Source organism: Zonotrichia albicollis, chromosome 12, assembly GCF_047830755.1.
Source record: "Zonotrichia albicollis isolate bZonAlb1 chromosome 12, bZonAlb1.hap1, whole genome shotgun sequence".
Lineage (NCBI taxonomy): Eukaryota > Metazoa > Chordata > Aves > Passeriformes > Passerellidae > Zonotrichia > Zonotrichia albicollis.
In genome coordinates, this window is record NC_133830.1 from 9,239,762 (window position 1) to 9,252,701 (window position 12,940).

At 46.7% G+C, this 12,940-nt stretch overlaps 1 protein-coding gene and 1 long non-coding RNA gene across 6 annotated transcripts in view; one reads left to right on the plus strand and one right to left on the minus strand.

Moving 5' to 3' along the window:
• The window catches only part of PLXNB1 (plexin B1), a 77,251-nt gene extending 70,876 nt beyond the window's left edge, over window positions 1-6,375 (minus strand). For 3 of the 5 annotated variants that reach the window (XM_014268060.3, XM_014268059.3, XM_014268056.3), the window contains exon 1: window positions 6,266-6,374. The gene's annotated coding sequence lies outside the window, so the exon portion shown is untranslated. Of the gene's footprint in view, window positions 1-6,265 lie in introns of all 5 variants that reach the window. The other 2 variants (XM_074550544.1, XM_026794404.2) reach the window with 2 other exon arrangements.
• A 52-nt stretch (window positions 6,376-6,427) lies between these two features.
• Window positions 6,428-8,682, plus strand: LOC113459449 (uncharacterized). Its single transcript, XR_003380687.2, has 2 exons — window positions 6,428-7,322; window positions 7,410-8,682. It is a non-coding gene; the product is annotated as an uncharacterized LOC113459449 (long non-coding RNA).
• The last annotated feature ends 4,258 nt before the right edge of the window (window positions 8,683-12,940 follow it).

The window sequence follows — 12,940 nt, forward strand, 5'->3', positions numbered from 1 at the left end:
CAAGCTGGTAGCAATCACCCAGGGCCATTCTGAAATTGCACATGCACCTCTGCTGCCTGTCACACATCTGGAGAACAGTTTCTGGTTACAAATCCCCATAAGAGAGGAAAAAAATTTAGATCAAAGGAGGAAATAAACAGTACGAGTCAGTGTTACCCGTTAGAGCCTCAGAAGGCACAGCCACACAAGGGAACCACACCTCTCCATCACAGCCATGAGAAAGCTGCACTGCCACGCAGGACAAACAGCAAAAAGCCCTTGCAATCTTTGTCTTAAATCTCTCTCAAGTATCAGGTTGACGTAAAATGCAATTCAAAATACGTTTCAGCTAAGGATCAGAACATAAATTCACAAAGGCTGTAGTCTCCCCAGGTACTTCAGCCTCTCTGCAGCCTCATTTCATCAATTTCTATCAAAATGCTGAAATGATCTGGCAAATAAACCAAGCCCCTGGTTAGTACTTCTCCATTTCCCACAGTGGGACACAGAGATCTCATGCAATTAATTCAATTGCAGATCAGCTTTACCATTCTCTGGGGTAGAATAATTCAGCAGTAGAATGCAATCTGTATGCAAAAAGTCAAGCAGGAAGCGAATTAAGATCAAAATATTGATGTCAGTGCAATTCAAAGGTCCAGGAACTGCTTCTGCACTTGAGATCTCCAGCACACAACTCTTGGCTACACTAGAAGTAGGAGACAGTAGAAGGCAGGTGAGAAGAGTTTATGACTGGTGTGTGGAAGACAGCAAACAGATGATCAAAATTCTCATCACATGCGTTACCAAAATGCTCTCGCATATGATAATTTCATAATTCACTAACACAGTGGATCTTTCCAGCATTTTAAGAAGGTTCAATGCAAAAAAAATCTTGAGATCAAGGCTGAAAGTACTAAAGAGAGAGTTGTTTCAGGACCATTAACTAACTCCAAGCTGTCCAAAACCCTACAACAGCTTCAGTGAGGACATTATTTCTCACAAAGTCTGGTCTGGCAGGGCCATCTCTGAAACCATGGTTCCTCTGCTTCATATATTTTTTCTCTGAAGGACTTCCAGCTGAGCAGAACACTCAGCAGGCAATGCCAGGAGCATTTTCTCAAGCATTGGCTTGGCCAGCTGTCCACAGAGGTTGGCATTTCTTTATGGAAACTAGAGAACCCAAAAATTCTGCAGTGTCTCACACAGCAGGATGAGGGCATGGGCACTTGTAAGCACAGAGAGATTTCAAGAGCACACAACCTCCTGGAGTCAGGACCAGAGGGGGGGGGAGACAGGTGGCACTCCAGTTCTTAATGTAACTCCACACAAAGAGCAGGGAAGCCACTTAACCAAATTGGGAAATGGTGCCGTGCAGGAAAGCTAAAAAAGCAGAGATTGAAACAAAAATCATTTTGAAATTACATACATGGGCAGAAACCCTCAGCTGAAAACACTACTTCTATGTAGTAATTTTGAGAATTATTATAACAGGGTAAGATGTCAAACATACCCATTCTATTTATAGAATGACATGCAATTTAGTCAGAAAACAAGTTTCATCAACATAAATGCTTGAACACAATCAGCTTCCTCCACCTGCACGCTTCCAGGCACAGCCACCCTGCAGGGAAGGGTGGGACACAAGGCCTGCATTCTCCCTGGAGTAACTTCAGCAGCAGGATGAGCCCCATCACTGAGCCTCAATGCCACATTATGCTCAGATAAGCTGACACACACGTTTTTTTTCACTGAAACCCAGAAGCACTGCCTTTAATTTCAGAATTAAGGAAAAGTGCAAAGAGAGGGAGAATGGTGATGACTTGAAATTGTCTGCACCTGCAGATACAAAGCAGCAGCAAACCATTCAGTTAATACCTTACAGCTGTGGATCCCAAAGGCTCACCACAGATTCTGTGTGGGTATCTGGAGCAAGTGGTGACACAATTCCTGAACTCCAGCTCCCAGCACAGAACCAGCCTAGCTAAACCACCACCCCCAAAGATCAATCCCCTTACAGCCTGCGACACAGGGACAAGAGACTTCCCACATGAGATAAACCAGGAATAGATACAAGTAGCAAGATAAAATTACAGCGTTCAGATACTTCAAGAAGGGAAATGAATTATCATTTTCTAAAAGGGAGTAGCCATGAAGTTGCAAGAATTTTGAGAGCAGCAGTGCTGGTGCCGAGCAGAGCCAGGGGAAACTCAACAGTTCCAGGCTGTTCCACAGTTGAACTGCAGAGCCAAAAGCAAAGCAAAATCTCACACGTTTACCAGACACAGAAGAAGTGATCCTAACAGTACTTGCAGTTTTTATACTGCAAGCACATCACAAAAGTTCCCATTCAATTAAAGTCTGGCATCTGGAAATTTCATTAGGATCTGTTTCATTAGGAGATTCATTTCACATTTTGATCAACATCTAAAATGAGATCATACTGACAAAAATTTGTTTTCTGCTTCCCTTTCCCCTCTTTCTTTCTTGAGATTGGGAGGCAGGACTTGAAAGTGAAGGTCTAAAATTAAATTCAGGATATTAGAAACTATTTAAAAATTGATTCAATAATAAAACAAAACTAAAGAACCAAACAAAAAAGGTAAAAAATCCAAAACAAAACAAACCAACAACAAAAAAATTTACCTAAACTGAAACCATTTGTTTCTTTTTTTTTTCTTTCCCTCAGAAGCATTGGGAGGCAGCACTTACTTCTAGTTAATGAAAAGAATACCTAAATTGTTTCCTGGAACCTCAGAATAGCTCAGATGTCTTAGTTACTACTTGGCTGAAAAAAAATTATTAGCAGTGAAAACAAGCCCTCAGCATTTATTACTTCAGCAGTTGGGGAGAGGAGGCAGAGCTCATACCAAAGCACTTTGGTTCTCCCATTAGTCAGGGCTGCATGTTGGTACAGGTTGGAACATCCTCCTTTGTGTTTTTGCACCTTTGCAGCTCTGCAAGTCTGAGCTCCAGCAACTCCAACCCTGGCCAGTTTATTAAGCAGGGGAGCATCTCAGTTATCACTGTGGCAAACCACAGCACGCAGGCTGATTCTTCACGGTGCCAGAGAAAAATGCAGGTAGCAAAACCCCCTCCATGCTGATTTTAGAGAGCCTCCCAGGTTCAGTGTGCCACCAGGAAAGGTCCTTTGGCTTTCACCACTGTGCTGGAGTAAACACAGTGCAACACATGAGTTTGCTGTTTCCCAATTAAATTAAGCATCTACTCTGCCTCCCAGAACAGCGGTATCATCACAGTCACGAGACTGTGCACGTGCTCCCACTGCCTCAATCGCTTGTTTCTGAAAAACACATGCAAGAATTTATAGGGATTGTCTTCCAGCACTGAGACAACACCAGACAAAGCTCAAAGAATGATCAATATGAATCTTCTCTAAAGACATCATCACAACCATCAGGTCATCAAAGACGCCTCCAGTAACAGGACAGGGAAAATGATACCAGCACAATGAAAGAGCAGCTGGCACATTCCCATAAAGGCAAAAGCAGCCCTCCTGTGGTTTTCATGAACAGCAGAAGATGAATCCTTTCAGATACAGTAATCCTGCAATCAGATACTCACAAGAACCACAAATAAATGCAAATCAAATCCAGGGCTTTAACAGATTATAGGGAATGCAAAGGAGAGTCAGTAGAACGCACCAGATCCCAGCACACAGAGCACAAAGACATTTCTCTGAAGATCCAGGTGAGCAGAAAGGGCGCCAGTCCAAGCCCTGCTTCCTGAAACCAGCTTGTATCTAGAGGGCTAATTCTTACAGGGAAGCAGGCACGCTCATGCCTCCTCTGACTGCTGCCACCCTGCACAGCCTCCAAGCTGGGATGAATCAAAGTCCTATCATCTTCCTCCAAGATGCCCTTATGCAAGATTGGGAGGGTTCAGCTCACAACTTGGCTACAACAAACAATTTGAAGTTTCAGGAGGAAAAAAAACAACAGCTACAAACGAAAACAGAACAGACGGAGAGGCTGTCAGTGAGGAGAAGAAACTGATGTCCTTTTGAGTTTGCTTTGACAGGCAGCAGGAAGGACTGAGACAGAGAAGAAGATGACAGAAGAGAAATAATGTACACTACCCAATTCAGCAGTAAAGCTTTTACCAGAAAAAAATCTCAAGCATTTCTGGGGAGTGGCTGCTTCATCTTCTTCTGAAGTTGTCCTTGTCTGTTGCTCTCCCTCTCCAGCTGACACTGAAATTTACACTGAAAAAGACACCATGTTTCCCTGTACCCATCTCTGCTGGCTACAGGAACACTCCAGAAAGCAAACAGCAACAGTGCAGGACAGAAAGTGCCATTATTTTTGTCTTCTGTTGGACAGTGCTGGATAGCACACACCCCACTCAGGCAACCTGGGTGGGTGTTTTTTCCTTCAGAGCACACCCAACATACAGCTGGCACTGCTTAATTTGGCAGGCAGCCTCTCTCCAGGCTCACGGGGCCACCTTGGGCAGCAGCAGATACTTTTCAGGCTGGTTTAGTCCTTGCAGGCTCTGCTGGCATTGCCAGGAAAGCCCAAGCGTGCCAGCAGCAGCAACACTCCAGCAACAGCCCTGCTTCACACAAAGACTGGCACTGAAGGGAACAGCTCTGCACACTCATTACAGCCTCTGTCAGCTATTCCCTCTGCCCTTATATGGGAACATCCCGTGGCCCCGCTGGGAATATGATGCTGTTGGTGGACATGAAAGGTAAGGCAATACCTGAGCTGTCAGCAGGCGAGGGCAGAATTTTTCTGTTCTGAAAAGCAAGCAGAGTCTTGGAGCCTGAACTGTTTACTGCACTCACATGGGAGAAAGCAGAGATTAAAAGTGTCAACTGCTGACAGTCTGCACCCACCTTTCTCAAGAGTTATGCTGGTGATTTTAATCTTATTAAATATTGTTAATCGTATTACTAACCTAACTCTTTTCACATGTTAAGAAGAAATTTAAAGAGAAAATTCCATATATGACCGTGCTATAGTAAATGCTTTCTGGCCAAATCTCAGTTCAGGGCAAGTCCCTGGCTTGCAGAGTCCAGTTCAGCTGCACAGGTGTGGAAGTGCATAGAAACAGTCTGCTCAGCACCAACCTGCCTACAAGTCACCTTCCCTGCCAGATTCTTCTCAATCCTTAACTTGCTTGCTCTCTTCTCCTGTGATTTTGCTAGGCATTGCTGGCCTCTCAAAGTGACCCTGTTAAAATCTGTGAAATTCCATGCACCATTTGTAGCAAGGGGAAAACACCAATTTCCCCATTACAATGCAAAACCACGTAGCAAAACATCTCAGTGCATCAGCCTTCCCCAGAATCAGGGTGAATGCTTCCACACTGGCTTAGCCCCCTGACGTCACACAGACACATCATTAATAAAAGTCATCGATTTCTGCATTTCATACACAAGGCAGAACACTTCTGTGATCCCTGTTCAAAAAGTGAGGTCACTCCTGAGCAGATCCCATTCAGCCTCACACAGAATAGAGCACTTGTTTAAGTAAAATACTGACCCCGCTGTTTTACAACACTCAGGGTTGTAAGCCCCTTCCTCTTTGTAACCAGAGCAGCGCTCCAGATACTCTCCCAGGACTACTCCTGCTCCAGACTGCTGCCCTGAGATAAAGCAGCAGCCACAGAAAGTTTAGATTTAAGAAAATAAAGATCTCAAATTGCAGCTCCTGGAACACAAAACACACCTGCTCGGAGGGGCCCAAACACTTGCTGCAAACTCTTTCAAACGGAATGTGCTCAAGGTGGAGAACGAGATCTGCACACAGCGGGAACTGCCCGGTCAGGGCGCTCCGAGGAGCGGGGCCGGGGCCGGGCAGCTCCCCCGGCGCGGCCGTCCGGGCAGCCGGACCCTGGGCGCGGAGCCGCCTCGCACCGAGCCGTGCCCAGCTCCCGGGGGCTCCCCCGGTCCCACCGCTCCCGGCTGCGCTACCGCCGCCGGAGGGGCTCGCCAGCCCCGCGCCCGCTCCTGCTGCTGCTGCTCCGGGCGCGGAGCCGCGGGGACCCCCGCCCTGCTCCCCGCAGAGCCAGCCGCGGGGGCGGCTCGGAGCGGGGGTTTCCCGGCCCACCGGAGCCCCTCGCCCCGCCCGGGAGGCGCCGCCGCTCCGGAGGGGCCGCGCCCATCCCCCCACGCGGAGACAAAGCGCGGCCCCCGGGCGGCACCTGCCGCCGGCCGCTGACCCCCGGCAGGGCTTCCCCGCCCCGGGCCGGGCGCGGCGGCGGCAGCAGCCCGCGCATCCCCTCCCCGCGGCCCCGGTGCCCGGTGCCCGCCGCCCCTCACCTGCCGAGCGGCCGCCCCGCTCCGCTCCCGCCGCCGCCGAGCGCTGCCCGCACCGAGCCGCGGAGCGCCCGCCCCGCCCCTCTCCCCGCCGGCCGCTCCGCCCCCCGGCCGCGCTCCTCCAATAGCAGCCGTCCGCTCCCCTCGAGGCCCCGCCCCCAGAGCGGCCCCGCCCCGCAGGATCCGGCTGCCCCCCTCCGGCACGAGGCCGGCGGCGAGACCCCATTGGCTGGCGCGGGGAGGGGGCGTGGCCAGCGGCCCCTCCGCGCTTCGGGCCGTGCCCGGGATCCCCATCGCGGGGGCCGGCGGCGGCCGAGGGCTCCTGAGCTGGGCACGGCCAGCCGAGGGCTCCTGCCGCCGGGCACGGCGAGCTCCGCCTGCACCGAGCGAGGCCCGGGCAGCGGGAGTGTTCTGCACGTTGCCGCCAAAACGAGCGGCGGTGCCGGCCCGTCCCAGCGCGCAGAGCTGCCCCAGAGGGGTCCGCGGCGCCGCTGATGAGAGCTGTGCATAAAGCTGCGTATTTTGGGAGAAATCGCAGCGTTTATCTCCTCTCTGCATTTGTAGCAAGGTAACTTTGCGGTCAGGCTCGACAAGCCTTTGTGCTCGGCTCTCCCACCGGTGAGAGGTGCGGGTGAGTGGGGAGGGCACGGGGCACCGGGAACAGAACCTGACTGCGAACCCGCCAGCAAACCCAGCGTGTCCCCCCTGCACACACAGCACAGGCAGGCTTAGGCACAGCCCAGCTCCAGCTTGCAGCGCATGTGGGAACCAGCACACGAGCGAGATTGAAGAATGTGACAAAAGCAGAGTTATTCTAGTTGCAAAACAGCGAAGGACATACCACTCTAGCTGGAAGTCGGCGGAGACAAAAGCACCATAAAGCAGAAGCGCCTGAAGTGATATGTGTAATATAAACTGACTGCTGGTTTTGTGATTTTTATTCCTGTGAAGCTGGAAGCTCCAGTTATGGGCAGAGCAGAGGCTGGTGCTCCGTGAAAGAGACAAAGGCATTTCTTGCCACTGAGAACTGACTGCATAAAATCCTCTCTCTGAATTAGGGGTAAGTTCTGTCAGTGACAGTTCTACAGAGGGACAGAATTAATGCTCCCATTTTTCTCTCTCACACTGTAACTTCTGTGTTCCCCAGATGTGCTGTGCTCTGCTGTGTTGTTGATCAGTGAATATACAGTTAGTCTAACAACTGACTCGCTATACATGCAGTGACTGGCTGTAAGTACTGGTCATTTGCCTGCTGAGCTGACTGCCAGATGTTTGGCAACCCCAGACAAAAGATGGAGTTATGCCTTAAGCACCCGGCCACAAACTCTGTGTGGAGGAAAGAAAACATCTCTGAGGATGTGAAGAAGTGTTACAGGAGCTGCAGGTAAAAGCAAACTGAGGAAGAGTGCACTGGCCTGGTTTGTGCAAAGTACAGAATTTGCCTTATGCTGGGGTGCCCATCACTTCTCCTTTTTGGCTACAGACGAAGCTACACATCTCCATTGAAGGCATAAAGCTGCTCTGAAAGTCTGAATCTGGCTTTCCTCCCACGTTCATTTCTGACATTTCAGAGGGACAGAGTTGGTACAAATCCCACGTTCAGAAGTGTCATTAAACATCTACTGTCTTTCTTACAATACATCAGTCTCTCTGACTCCCAGCCCCCAAATTTTATGAAGGAAAAAAAAGTCTGAAAGTTTAGAGATGCTGAACAGTCCCCAGGATCTGGCAGCATGACTGTGGTCTCCCAAAGGAAGGATTATTTCAGAGGCAACTGCTGGCTGCCTCTCTGGACCTTTGCTCCTTGGTTATGCTGTGTGCAGAACCCATGAGGGCTCCCTCCCATGAGGAAATGATCCCTTACTTGTTCTTCTCCCAGCACAGAAAAAGCCATCCTATTACCACACCCCACTCACTGAATCCCTCTTTAGTTTAGAGCTCACAGAATTATCATCTCACTAATCAGACACATTTTAACTGCACTCAAATTGCATCTGCCAAAATCCAGTTTTGGTGACTAAGAGCATTAAAAAAAAAATCTCTAACTTTTCTTTGCTCCAGCCCAATCCTGACTCAAAACACTAATCCCCTTTGTGCCTTTCCTCCAGAGCCAGTCCCAACCTGCAGCCCCTTCTGTCTGGTAAAAAACATCTGCAAGCTTCACTTAAAAAGCAGCAAAAACCCCCGTGAGAGCAGATTTGAAAGGAGAGGCTTTTGCTTCTGTCCCATGGCAGGGTTGGTGCAGGGAGCTGGAGACAGGGCCTGCCTTGGGAGCAGGGCAAGAAGAGCTCCTGTGCCCTTTAGGGATGTCACAGTGTCCCCCTCCCGCCCCTCTTACAGCCCTTCTGAGAGACAAGGGTGGTGTAAAACCACTGTGGGATTAACCATTCCCCCTCCTGGGAAGAGTTTTTATCAGTCTGCACAAAAATTTAGCAGTTCTTAAAAAAACCCAAACAAACCAATCAAACCCTAGAGAAAAAGCTAATTCTCAAACATTATACAGCTGAAAATGGTGTCACAAAAGAACAAACATTTTGAAGAAGAAATAAAAACAATTTTGATTTCCATTTGTTCAGAAGGTTTGTTTTCTTGTGTTGTTTTTGGTATATTTAAATCCCTAAAGGATCATTTTCTGTAAAAACTCTAGTTAATGTCTGGTTCTAAGCAGGTTGGCTAAGTTTCTTACGTAACTATTATGATAATCACAAGGCAAGCAGCTGCTTATGCTCCTTTTGATTTCCTTCTTGCTCTTCCTCCCCTCCAAGTAGGAGATGAGAAAAGTTAAGGAAGTCACAAGGGATATGTGAATACTGTCTATAGCTTCTGGGAATAAAGTGTATTTAGAGCAGTAATTCAGGGACCAGCTGAAGGTTAACTACATCTGCCCTACTTCATATCTGACTCCATTCCTTTCAAGCTTTCAGTTGTCAGAACATTCAGAAACAGCATTAAGGTATTTGTTATGGCCATTTGGGCACCTACAGATCTGCTGGCAGCAATCTGTTGATGTTTAAGGATTTTGAGTAAAAAGTAGCCAACACCCCAGAAGCTGCAGGGGAAGAGCAAGAGACTCTGAGCACACACCTATTTGCATAGGTTTGCCTTTCTCCCTGCAGAACACAGCAGAACAAGCTTGGGATGCTCGTGGCAATCCCTTTATCTTGGAGCTCTGCTGCTGTGTTTGAGCACAGACCTTCTCAGATCACCCAGCTGCCAAGCACCAAAAATCTCACTTCTCTTTGCTTTAGGAGTGAGGTCATGAATGTAACTTCCTAGCAAAAATCTGGCAATAAAACACAGTTCTAAATATAATATGGACAAATCCAGCATTGTCTGCCTTTTCCTAGCTCACAAACCTCATTCCTACAGCAAATCTCAAACTTTTTTCTGAGGTAAACAGGACATCTCTACCACTCCTGTGCTCCACAAAGAGGGAAGTATTTGTTTTTAGAAGGCATGTTGTGAAAGGAACTGTCTTTTCCAAACAAACACATACAAAGAAATCAACAGGAGCACCTGCAACTTCCGACCACGTCCTAAAATATTGGAATATTCAAAACCCAAGTAGTAATAAATAAATAAATATATATATGTATATCCTGATTGTTACACTACATCTAACTGCTTTTGTCCTGTCTTCTTGAGCAACATTTTCTGGTTCTTTCATGAGCTGAAGGAAGGGCAACTTTACTCTTCAGAATGCACCTACTGTTAGAAGTCTGCAGTGACCTCATTCACAGTTATTTCCATAGCCACAAGCTGTTTGCTTTTGAGTTACTGGTGGTTTCTCAAGGAGCAGTAAGAACCCAAAATAGCTTAGCAAGGGCCAAGCTCAGGCCACTGCCACCCATTTTTCTATAGTTAATATCTATCAAAGGGCTTCCTGTTGCTCTTACCAGGTTCTCCTAATTCAGCTTCTGTGTCCTGCCAGACAGAGGAACTAATCTGAATGAGCACTGCCTTCCTCTGAGCTGCACACAGCACCCAGCTCCGTCCTGGGTAGGAATTTGCAGCCACCATCCCCCTCGGATGAGCACTGGGGCCCAGGGCTGAACCGTCCTGCCTAGAGAGGTCTTTGCTCACAGAGTAAGAATTCAAGTCTCAAAAGGCCTTAGCAAGCAGAAATTAGTTGTTGAAGAAAGGATCTGCTGAGAGACCTCATTCCAAAATGAAAACTCCGCTATCTATTATAAACCTTTTTAATAACCCAAAGGTATGCAACAGAACAACAGAACAACAGAATGCAGGTTGATGTGTGTGGTTTTCTTGGTTGGGGTTTTTTTGGGGGGGGATTTTTTGTGTGTGTGTGTGTTTTCTTTTTTTTTTTTTTTTTTTTGGTTTTACTAGAATAGATTTGAAGAGCACAGGCAAAAAGTATTCACTTAGTCCTGGCTGAATCATCAGGAAACATGCACTGAGATGCCATGTGCTTGTATAAATCACTGCTGCAAATGTACCTGAACTGAGGTGAGTGCCCAGGTAAACACCCCCTGTGCGGCTGTGCTGGTTTTGTTCAAACTCATGTATTTGCTGCCTGTGTTACCATGACAAAGGTTTAAGCACAAAGCACAAAACAGATTATACACACAGTCCATGTTTTAGCATCCTCCTGGATATTGCCTTCAGCCAGCCCAGGCAGAGCTGCCACTGCTGCAGCCACACCTTCTGGCTTTGGGGTGCACATACAGCGCAGTGCCAAGCTACACATTTAGATCATTGCCACAATGAAGTGATGATTAATCCAGGATTGAGGGAATACATAAATCTTCTCTCCTAATTATTATATAGTCACAGTTAATTACAAGGGTTTTTCCCTAATTGAAATTATTCTGCTGTCACTTCACATAGGAGGATTTAGTGAGGAAGAGCAGAACTAAGTGAGCCATGGTAATTATTGTAACACAGAGCTCTGCCAGCTGCACACAGGATCTGCTCCTGAGTCTTCGCAACTTCCTACAAATGACCAGTTATTTTCATCTTGATACATACACCTTGCAGCTCTTCTCAAATTTCAGGTGTTATTTCAAACAATCATTTATTACAGATTTGTTTGCCACTGTTCATTGACTGTTCATACAGTCATTGACTGACTTTTTCTTCCTGTAACTATACATAGAATTAAAGCTACAAACTCTCATAATACTCTCTTTAAATGGGTAAAAAGCAGATTTCTTTAGAGCAATAAACAGCCCTCAGTTTTGTATTCTCATTTATTGTACAGAAGTTTGGTCTCACACCTCTGCTCATTTTTGATGTCACTGAGTACAATTCAGTGAATGCTCCCTGGCTTTTAAGTTTAGCTGCCTAACCTTCAGCATTTAAAAACCATGCTGATATATACAATCCACATGTTCAGTGATGTCAAATAAAAAATTCAGCCAGTTATAGCAAGGGGAGCCAAGTTAATGTAGTTAAACTGAAAAAATACCCCAAACCCCAAGGCAGAACAAAATTTTCAGTGACTAGTGTGGCAAATTACAAATAGAACCATTGCACTAATCCTTCCTCTTTAACTACACAGTTGTCTGATTTTCATCAAGATCCTACAAGAAATATAACCTGTAAAAATATTTGTGAGATGACAAAATGAAATATTTTAGATTTGAAAAATTCTATTGATCTGTATGCACACTTCTTGATACAGATAAGTGTAAGGGAATTTTTATCCCAGTTCTGAAGCCAGCAGATCAAACTGCTTCCCTGACAAATATTTGTTACTCACTTCACACTCTAAATAATCAATGTATAAATCAGCAGTGGCCCTTTCCAAAACCACCTTTTGCACTTTCATTTCTCTTACAGGTAGTGAATCATCAAAGGTAATTCCTAACACTGTTTCTTTATTCTGTCATTAGCACCCAGTGATACCAAACGAAGGTGGTGCCACAAGATCCTGTCCCAAAGATCTTGCAGTCTCAGGAGCTTGCAATCAAAACTTCAGAGTCTCTTAGAGCAGGAGGAAGTCCCACCAGAGCAGTGTGCACCAGACAGGGGAGTTGCTCACACAAAGCATCACAGCATGGAGTGACACGCTGCTCCTTTGTCTGCAGAGGTCCCACAGAAGTGCCTGTGAAGCAGAAGTCCCACACTGGATTTGCCTATCTGCTGCCATCACAGGGAGAAAACCATCTCTTATCTGAGCCATAGCAGAAACCTTGTGTGAGGCCACACACAGATACTGATGTTTAACTGCTCAGGCAAGTGTTTAGCCTCAACCAGCCAATTTTCATCCTTCCAGGAAAAACAGGCAGCTGGACCTTTCACTTCTTTCCAAATATTATTTTGTAGTTTGTGTCTATTGCTGCTAATGTACTGGCTTAAAAGCACCTGCTGTAGAGTAACATTTCAATTGCCAGGTAGGACAAGTTAGGAAAAAACCCCAAAACAACAAACCTGGAGAAAGTCCCAATGAGATACTAGCAGGATAAGAAAGTGATTGCTCCATAGATGATTGCTAAAACCACAAAATACCTTGGGAATGACGGGTTAAGGAGGCTGCAGAGAAAGCATAATTGGCTTATATTGTCAGAATAAACACCATCATACTTAATACAGCTCTGGATTTGAACCCTTTCCCTCTTTCCCTGCCTGAAGGGACATGGAGATATCAATAACAAAGAGCTGAAGCTTTAGAAATGTTTTGGATACTTCATGACAAACCATCCTCAGAAAAGGTTA